Genomic DNA, 10739 nt, shown 5'->3' with positions numbered 1-10739 from the left:
GTGGCAAAGAACCAAAACTCCATCGGTGACAGTATGGAGAAAAAAACCTTGGGAGAAACCAGGCTCAGTTCTCCTCTGACCAGACAAAACCAGTAGTTCAATTCCAGACTACAGCAAAGTCAGATTGTGCAGAAGAATCATCTGTTTCCTGTGGTAATGTCCTGGTGGTCGTCTGAGACAAGGTCTTTACAGGGGATCTGTACCTGGGGCTCTAGTTGTCCTGGTCTCGGCTGTCTTTCAGGGCTGTAGAGGTCCTTTCTAGGTGCTGATCCACCATCTGGTCTGGATACGTACTGGATCCGGGTGACTGCAGTGACCCTCTGATCTGGATACAGACTGGATCTGGTGGCTACGGTGACCTCGGAATAAGAGAGAAACAGACAAATATTAGCGTAGATGCCATTCTTCTAATGATGTAGCAAGTACATAGGGTGTTATGGGAAGTGTTTCTGGTTCCGGTTTACCTAATTAATGCAGCCTAAAAATCCTTTAATGGATTTGGATATTAAAAGCATATTAGTATGTTATGTGTAAGCCAGGTTAAAGAGATGGGTCTTTAATCTAGATTTAAACTGCAAGAGTGTGTCTGCCTCCCGAACAATGTTAGGTAGGTTATTCCAGAGTTTAGGCGCCAAATAGGAAAAGGATCTGCCGCCCGCAGTTGATTTTGATATTCTAGGTATTATCAAATTGCCTGAGTTCTGAGAACGTAGCAGACATAGAGGATTATAATGTAAAAGGAGCTCATTCAAATACTGAGGTGCAAAACCATTCAGGGCTTTATAAGTAATAAGCAATATTTTAAAATCTATACGATGTTTGATAGGGAGCCAGTGCAGTGTTGACAGGACCGGGCTAATATGGTCATACTTCCTGGTTCTAGTAAGAACTCTTGCTGCTGCATTTTGGACTAGCTGTAGTTTGTTTACTAAGCGTGCAGAACAACCACCCAATAAAGCATTACAATAATCTAACCTTGAGGTCATAAATGCATGGATTAACATTTCTGCATTTGACATTGATAGCATAGGCCGTAATTTAGATATATTTTTGAGATGGAAAAATGCAGTTTTACAAATGCTAGAAATGTGGCTTTCTAATGAAAGATTGCGATCAAATATCACACCTAGGTTCCTAACTGATGACGAAGAATTGACAGAGCAACCATCAAGTCTTAGACAGTGTTCTAGGTAATTACAAGCAGAGTTTTTAGGTTCTATAATTAACACCGCTGTTTTTTCAGAGTTTAGCAGCAAGAAATTACTCGTCATCCAGTTTTTTATTTCAACTATGCATTCCATTAGTTTTTCAAATTGGTGTGTTTCACCGGGCCGCGAAGAAATATAGAGCTGAGTATCATCAGCATAACAGTGAAAGCTAACACCATGTTTCCTGATGATATCTCCCAAGGGTAACATATAAAGCGTGAAGAGTAGCGGCCCTAGTATGGAGCCTTGAGGTACTCCATACTGCACTTGTGATCGATATGATACATCTTCATTCACTGCTACGAACTGATGGCGGTCATAGGATTTTGAAGGTTCATTAGGGGTTTATTTTTAATTCCAGACTTTCTGGCAGTTATTCTTACTTGTGTTGGGTTAACTTTATATTCTCTGTTATCTATTTTTACATGTTTTTGATGCCTTTGATAGCATATGTTTTACTCCAGGACATACGTATTCAAATGCACTTCTCTTATGCCAAATCCATGTTTTTCTTATTTGAGTAATGTTAAATATTTTCCTTCTCAATCTACATTTCACCATTGTATATGTTCCTTTTGTGTATTTTTTTACAGTATTTCTGTATATTGACTACAATCTTCTAAAATAGAATTTTTGCAAAAAAGATTTATCGCTACTATAGTACAATTTGCAACTTGTTGTACGTAAATTTGGTCCACTACTATTAATTGGTCTGCAAAATCAACCCAAGGCCATACAGTATCCCTGCTAATATTATGGTCCCTATTACTAAAGTTACTAGCAATACTGGCTCTTTCCATTTCTTAATTTTTCTTGCCCAAATTTCGTGTTTATCTCCATCATTCAATTTCATAGTTACTGAAAAATAACCACTCTGGTTACAATTGACCAGATAATTTCTTTTCCTTTTTCAAGTTTAATTGTTCGTCCATTTCCATCAAAACAAGTTTTCGGGCTCTCTAGTTCAGGTCTTGGACTTTTGGGATCAACTTCCAACCATTTGCTTTGAAAATCATCTATTCCTGTATGACTTCTTGATGTCCAAGAATAATCAATAATGCTATTGCTTAACTGTCTTAGATAATTATTAGTCATTATGCACATACTTGTTGCATTTCCTCTACTGCTCAACAAATCACAAGCTTTATTCCATCCTGTGCCTCCCTTGTACCAGCAGTTCTCCTCTTTCTATATCACTGATGCATTCCTTGCATTTGATCAATTTCCAACCTGTCCATGTACATTCACAGGTATCCTTCTGATCATCTGTTCTCTGAGTCATTAGTATCTTCAGCTTGGGATACTTTATTCTGCATTCTTCACAGACAAGACACAGAACTCCTTTTATGGCTCCTGGATGCTCATTGTACTGATTACTCATAATCTTCTGTGTTTCTTGCTTTTCCTTCAGATCTTTCTTGCACTTTGGTTTGTCCTTAGGTGGACCATCCCACCATATATATATATACATATATTCTCCAAAACATCCACAAATTACACAGTTTCCTCCAACAAATAGTCTGTTACATGTTCAAACTAACAGGATTTCCTATTTTGTCTTTTCATGCTGTATATTTGTAACTATAAACTTTGTTCTTCTTTTCTGTACTAATTGTGTCTCAACTCGTATAAATCCTATCTGGTTATGTATGTGAATCATTCTCTTAAGTTTCACTTCTTCTTTTTGCAGCACATCCTGTTGATAACATATTGTTTTAGTCTCCTTTGACTAAAGATCTTTTAGACCAAATGCCATTTTCTTTTAGTTCTACTGTATGCTGGTCTGTTATTTTTGTTATTGTATCCTTTTTTGTTATTAGGTCTTTTTTTATATATACATTTTATTTTACATTTTTTACATAATTTACTAACCTAAAAGAGTAAAAAGAAAACCAAATGGTACAACCATAGTTACCCCAATAAAACAATAAAAAACATAAAGCAAAAAACAATAATTGGGGGATGTTTAACATGAAGCATAATCATAAAATTAAACTTGGTTATTAAATAAATTCAGTTAATACAATGAGAACAATGGTAATACACTATTCAGTTTTGAGGAAATCCACAAAGTGTTGACATACAGTTTGAAATTGTCAATGAGATTTGGGTTCCAAGGAATGTTGTATGATATGAAACAATTCACCCAACCAAGATTTGAAACACGGACAGTCTGAAGATTTTCAGTTTAAAAGTATTGCTTTTTTTCAAAAGTCATCAATAGAGGTCTTTGTTGGGAACATGTAATTATTGAATATTGGCCACCAAACTGTGCAAATATAGCCATGAAACCTCCAACACTATTTTGGTCAGTGTTTCAGTTTCATTGTCCAACCCTTGTATAGGCATGTTTTGAAAAAGGTATAGGAACTGTGTAAAGTGACCATTTTAATTGCATAAATTTTACAAATCATCGATAGTGGAAGGAGCCTCCACCACTCTATATTTTTATTTCATTTGTCAATCCTGGCTAAAAAGTTTCATTTAAATATTTGCTAAGGTTTTTTGGAATCGCAGTGCCAAGGTATGTAAAGTGGTCTTCGACTATTTTAAAAGGCAAGGGTACAAATTGGCTGGTATTTGTGTGTAGCTAGTGACATAAACTATCTTTTGGACCAGTTAATGGTATACCCAGAGATTTTTCCAAAAGCATTAATATAATTTAGCAAATGGGGAATTGGCTGGGTCAGAAAGATATATTAATAGATCATCAGCATATAGACTAACCAAAGCTTCATAATTTTCTATCTTTATTCCATGTATTTGCAGGCGACTTCTGATCCCTACGGCCAGTGGTTCCACAGCAATATCAAAAAGGAGAAGAGATAGGGGATCTCCTTGCCTAACTCCTCGACACAATTCAAATTGGTTAGATTTGATAGAGTTTGTCAAAATGGATGAACAATGGACACATATATAACATTTTTACCCATTTGATGAAACGACTCCCAAACCAATAGTGCTCAAGTGCTTTTAGTATGAATGGCCACTCTATTTGATCAAACGCCTTTTAGACATCTAGTGAGATGACTGAACCTGAGGTTGCTCTACTACAGTCCGTTTATAGGATGTTAAGTAGGAGACAAACATTGCAAAAGGAAAAGCGACCTGGTATAAACCCAGTTTGGTCTGGGTGTACTGTTGTTGAGATATGTTGTCTAAGAGGTGGAGATCTACTTGCTGACCTCTTTTGACCATACGTTAAACCACGTTCTCTGAATACTTTTTGATCCCACTTTCGCTCTAATTGTCTGCCTTTTTCTCTGCCGCTTTTATATTTTATCCCTTTAATATTAACTTCAGGCCAATCATTATTTGTGATCCTGGACCACAAAACTTTAGTCGCTGGGATATATTTTTACTAATAGCCAAAAATACATTGCATGGGTCAAAATTATAGATTTTGCTTTTATGCCAAAAATCATTAGGATATTAAGTAAAGGTCATGTTCCATGAAGATATTTTGGAAATTGTCAACCGTAAATATATAAAAACTCAATTTTGATTAGTAATATGCATCGCTTCATTTGGACAAATTTAAAGCCAATTTTCTCAGAATTTAGTTTTTTTGGAACTCTCAGATTCCAGATTTTCAAATGGTTGTGTCTTGGCCAAATATTTTGTTTTGTATAAATCTCAATTCTGAAAAAACTTAAGACTGGTTTTGTGGTCCATGGTCACATTTATTTGATGCAACACTGTTTTTAGCTCTAACGTGCTTGCTGTCTTATTTCGCAATCTTACTTCTCTAATATCATCTTCTGATGACTCACTACTGTCACTGTCCGTTGTTTCCGTCTGATCTGAATCTGACTGCCATTCTCCTGACCCTGAGAGTGGTATTATGTCACTTTACATTCAAAATCCTCACTAAATGGTGCAGTAGATTGTGAGGTGTTTATACTTTCCGATAACCCTAACCCCCATGTTTCCCAAAAAGTTTATCTTTTTGTCTCTTAATAATATTCTATATTTCCTCTTGTTCCCTCTCTTTAACAATGATGTTTACAGTTACTTGGTTTTCTTGAGACATTTCTATTACAGTATTCCAGCAATAAAACCCTCTATACTCAGTGGAAACATATGTATTTCCTTATGGACCTAATCTAATCCTCATATATTCTATTTCCTTCCCCTAAACATCCAAAAACTGCTCCAGATATTCCCGATCCTTTAATCATCTGTCAATTTCCATTTACTACCATCATACCTTCTTAGGTATTCTCTATCTAGCCTTCATACATCTGGATTATTATCCACTGTAACTGTATTTCTGTAATGGATGACCGAGGTGGGTGTGGGTCAGCAACTGTGACTACATGATCTCTGTCATGATCTACTGGTTGTAAAGTAAGCAGGAATTCATGTGCATTTTGAAAGTCTGTCATTGCCTCTTTATATATCCTAACTTTTTACATATTAGCAGCCCCACCCTGAGACTTCTTAAGGCTTTTCCCATTCATAGTGTACAGTTTTATTTTGCCTAGGTTCTTTTATACAAACCATTCTCATAATTGCATATGCCTCTTAGGTTTTACACTGTATAGTCACTTCCTGTCATATTGGCTTCCTATTTCGACGGCTCATTGTATGACTGCTAGGCCAACTTCTGACTCTTGAAAGTACCCTTTCTGCAGTCTATCCCTACTTGGCAACCATAAAAGTATCTGACCTGGCTCTGTTAAAATACTACCTTTTGGTTGTTCTTGTTTGAGGCTCAGTTTGTAATTAAAATTAAAGTCTCACGGGAGGCAAAAGTAATAATAAAATCTCTTATTTTATTGGTTACAATACAAAGCAGTTATTGCAAAAATAAAATAAAAAAATCGGCTAAGTTACAAGTTCTATAATCAAGCTCTATGCAGCAATATTGGAGATGCTGTTAAGCGCCCCTCATTAGGGTACCAAGTGTCTTTTTTTACTCTTAATGCAGGCAGCATCTAAAGAGTGCTTTACTCCACATACCTTTTATACTACTTTTTGGATAATTCCAATTACACATCAATTAATCATCATATTAGTCATAAATTCTTCAATGTCTTGTATGATCCAATCTTCCTGTTGTAGGTGAATCAGTCTCTGTAACTCATACTTAATAAGGCAGTGGTCTGTCCTCTGTCGCTTACGTTGCTATCTGCGTCTTGCATTCTTCCTCTTCTTCATCTTAGTCTTCATCTTGCTCACCTCCACTTGATGTTGCTACATGCTATCTTCACCCCTGTGTACCCTCTAGTTAACCTTTGTGGTTGATTACATAGCATCATGTAATCAACCACTTGATTGTTACCAGGATGGTGGCGCGTGGACAGTGTGAGGCTGAGCATCTCAGCAAATTATTTCTTATTTTACTATTTATTTTCAGCTCAGTTGTTCGACATAGCTTCGCATTTTTTATTCTTGCTTCGATCGTGGAAACACAGAACCACCTATCAAAGGTGTGCTCACATATGATGACCTGGCACTCACACTTTCCACCAGTGACGTGTGCTCCACCTTGCATAAGATTAATGCACATAAAGTTGCCGGACCTTACGTCATTCCTGGCTGAGTGCTTAGGGCCTTTGCAGAACACCTGACTGAGGTCTTTATCAACATTTTCAACATCTCTTTGGCTCAAGCCATTGTTCCCAACTGCTTCAAAACAACCACCATTGTACTCATCCTAAAACATGCTGGTGCAGTGGCCCTCAATGACTTCTGCCCATTTGCTGGACCCTGGACTTTCTCACCAACAGACCATAGTCTGTTAGGATTAGTAACCACACCTCCTTTGTCCATACTTCAAACACTGGGGTACCACAGGGCTGTGTGCTGAGCCTTAACCCCTACTCTCTTTTCACTCACGACTGCATAACTGTGTGCGGCTCTGACTCCATAATCAAGTTTGCAGATGACATCATGGTGGTAGGCCTGACCAGCGGGAATGATGAGATGGCTGACTAAGAAGGACCACACTCCCATCTACACTGATGGAGCTGAAGTGGAGCAAGTGGTGAGCTTCAAGTTCCTTGATGTACATCTCTCTGAGGATCTTTCTTAGACCATCAATACCTCCATACTGATTAAAAAGGCACAACAGTGCCTTCACTTCCTTAGGAAACCAAGGGAAGCTTACCTGTCCCCATTCACGCTGCTGAACTTTTACCGTTGCACTAATGAAAGCATTCTCACAAACTGCATCACAGCTTGGTACGGCAGCTGCAATGTTTCAGACCAGAAAGCCCTCAAGCGGCTAGTGAAAACTGCCCAATACACCACTGGCGTCAGCCTACCCTCCATCAAAGACATTTACCACAAACGCTGCCCAAGGAGAGTGTGAAGTATCATCAAAGACTCCTCGCACCCCAATCACAGACTGTTCACTCCTCTCCCGTTGGGGAGACGTTATACAGTGCACAGCATAAATGAGTACACCCCCACTGAATAAATGTAAAAGATGTATTTTCTTAATGATCACTAATATAATTTATGGAAAGATGCCAAAATTGAAACATATTAAACATATACTTGATAAAAACAACAAACATATGCCAATATTTTCTGTAAAATAAGTAAATAAGCCAATTTTGTTTAGATGAAGGATTGCAGAAATGAGTACACCTGAGATTTAATTAAGAAAATGTATAATATTATAGTATGTCCTCCAGAGCTTAAAGTATTCTGTTCTGAACCTTCTTGGAGTGTAGAAGTTTTCACCTTGGGAGAATGAATATATTCAATGTCATGCTGAAAAAATGCCCAATAATGCAGGGAATGAGGGGAGGGTAGCATCTTCTGTTTCAAGTCATACTAAAGTCTAAGAGATAAAGTGTCACTCTTTTTACAACTTTTGCCGGCTCTGAGACACTTGCATGTTATTTCTCCTGCTCTTTTTCTAGCAAACATTCACTCATCTCACTTATTTCAGGAGCCTTATCACAAGTCCATTGTGTTTTAAATGTCGGTGCTACTTCTGCTATATTTTCACACTTAAAAAAATAATGTGGTATTCCTCTTGTTTCACTGTCCTCTTTTATGCTTATAAATAAGTCACCTGGCACTTCTCTCCCAAATAGTTCCACTGTTGCCAGCATTAAGTCTGAGTATGATTTAGTGGGCTATATAACACTTTTAATTGCCAGGAAATTACTTGTCTTTAAAGGTTTGGTTCGATATACTTACCTGTTGATCAAAAATAGCCTTAAACCTATACTCTTTTTTTTCAGAAGGGTGTACTCATTTTTGCAACACAAAATTGCATAACTTTGATGAGAAAACCTTATTTTGCTGAATATTTTTTACATTCTCCTTTGGTAATTGATCAAGCAGGCTTACACCATTACACCTCAAAGATCCCTAAAATGTCTACTAAGTAAAGAGTAATTGCTGAATTTGTTAAGTTTTAGAGGGGGTGTACTCATTTATGCTGTGCACTCTGTTATTTACACTTCTGGTTAGATGCTAACTGCATTTCATTGGCTCTGTACTTGTACTCTGCACAGTGACAAAAAAGTTGAATCTAGTCTAATCTAATCATACTCATAACCCTGTATTTCACAACTGTTACTTACTCATCCTTACAAAGCAAATATTTCAAGTGCACGCATCTTTGTATCAAAGCATATATGGCATTAACCTTAAAACAAGCAAATAACATACTGTAACATTAAAACCGGTAAACAGCAATACAATTATACATATCCAAAACACTTCACACTGGTGTTCTTCCCTCAGCATTTAGACAGGCTTGTATAACGCCACTACTATAGAAACCCACCCTTAATCCATCTCTTTTAGAGAACTACAGACTGGTTTCCCTTCTTCCTTTCATTGCAAAAACACTTGAACGGGCTGTGTTCAACTAAGTCTCTGCCTTTCTCACACAGAACAATCTCCTGGACAGCAACCAATCTGGCTTCAGGAGTAGACATTCAAACAGATACTTTCTTGCTAGCACTTGTTGAGCAGGGGCGACCCCAAGGGGGCCCCTGTGGCCACCCCTAGGATGATTTGCAGTGGGTAGGTACTATGAATGCAGAATGTAAATTCACAATAGTTTAATAAGTGAAAAAAAAAATTCCTGCACCGGCTGCAGCACCAAAAAAGAGTGAGCGATTGGTGCCACCAGAGTAGCTGCCCTTCTCCCTCACCCTCCCCCCATATATAGGCTACTTATTACTAAACTATTTTCTGAGTCAGTGTCGGCTGCAAAGATGAAGTTGACTGATGAACGACTTTATTCTCGATGTTTAATTATTTTTATTCTCAGTATATTATTTCTACATTTTTCTGTATTTTTTTTAATGAGTTTAATCTCACATTATAGGCTAATGACTTTATTCTTGAAAAGTTTTTTTTTAATTATTATTATTGTTTGGCCAGCTTTGTAAATTTTCTATAGTATAATGTTTAATCATGTAATAATTTTATTTGAAGAAAGGCTTATTACACTATAAGAAAAATAGATTGGTCCAGCTCAGGATATTATTCTTAAAAAAATGTTTTCATGAAATTCCTCAGACATGCAAGGACCAAATGTCCACCCAGTCACAGGACATTCTCATCTCAATTAGCAAGTGTTTTAAATGCACAGTTATTGTAATATTTACATTTTCTAAGAGCTAAAATGTCCCTCTCTTTACTGTGCAAATGTATTTTAACAAAGTGTTCATAATCGGGCAATTTCTTGAAAAAAGTTTTAGTATTTTTCCTTCACAGCATAATTTCAACACATTTCGTTTAGAATAAAAATGAATTGAAATGGCATTTGGTTACAGCTGGCATTTTGGTTACAGCAGTATTCCTCATGTTAAGCCACTCCTGAACCACAGACAACGTCAGAGGCGTCTTACCTGGGCACATAAAGTAAAGTAAGTAAAGTTACCTGGGCACATAAAGTGGGTCTTACCTGGGCTTCCATACCATTTTAACTTATTTCATTTTACCATTTCAGTTCCTACGGGTAACCACAAATATATGCATAGCATTTGTCTAACTTATTTTAGTAATATCATAAAAACACTGAGGTAATAGGGTGGACAGGACATAACAGGGTGGACATCACACCACTAAACAACAGTATATTTCAACATGTTGCCTAATACAAGAAGCATATTGTCACAATTAACAATCACAGATAAATGTATAGGATATAAGGCCTAAAATCACTTTAAAGTAAGTTGTTCTTACATTGTTATAAGATCTCATTTGCTTTGCTGTCCATGTATTAGGCTACAAAATAGGTTTATTGTATTTTACTATTGCAATTTATAGTTTAAGAGAACATATTATTTAGCTCTCTCTCTCTAACATGCACAAAGACTTAAACACACTAATATTCCTATTGTTATGGGTCATGTTATAGGCATAATGGTTTTTCTGCTGTACAAACTATGTTTTCTATATCCTTACCCTAACACTACACCACAATTGTTTTAGATTTTCAAAACAATATTCTGTGTGACTTAGAGTATAAGCTGTTTTCCTCATGGGAACCAAATAGTTTACTGTTATTACTATACCTGTGGGGACATTTGGACCCCATAATGCAGG

This window comes from Carassius carassius, chromosome 8, assembly GCF_963082965.1.
Source record: "Carassius carassius chromosome 8, fCarCar2.1, whole genome shotgun sequence".
Taxonomy (NCBI): domain Eukaryota; kingdom Metazoa; phylum Chordata; class Actinopteri; order Cypriniformes; family Cyprinidae; genus Carassius; species Carassius carassius.
The sequence above is the reverse complement of the archived record's forward strand: the minus strand, read 5'-3'. Positions refer to the sequence as shown.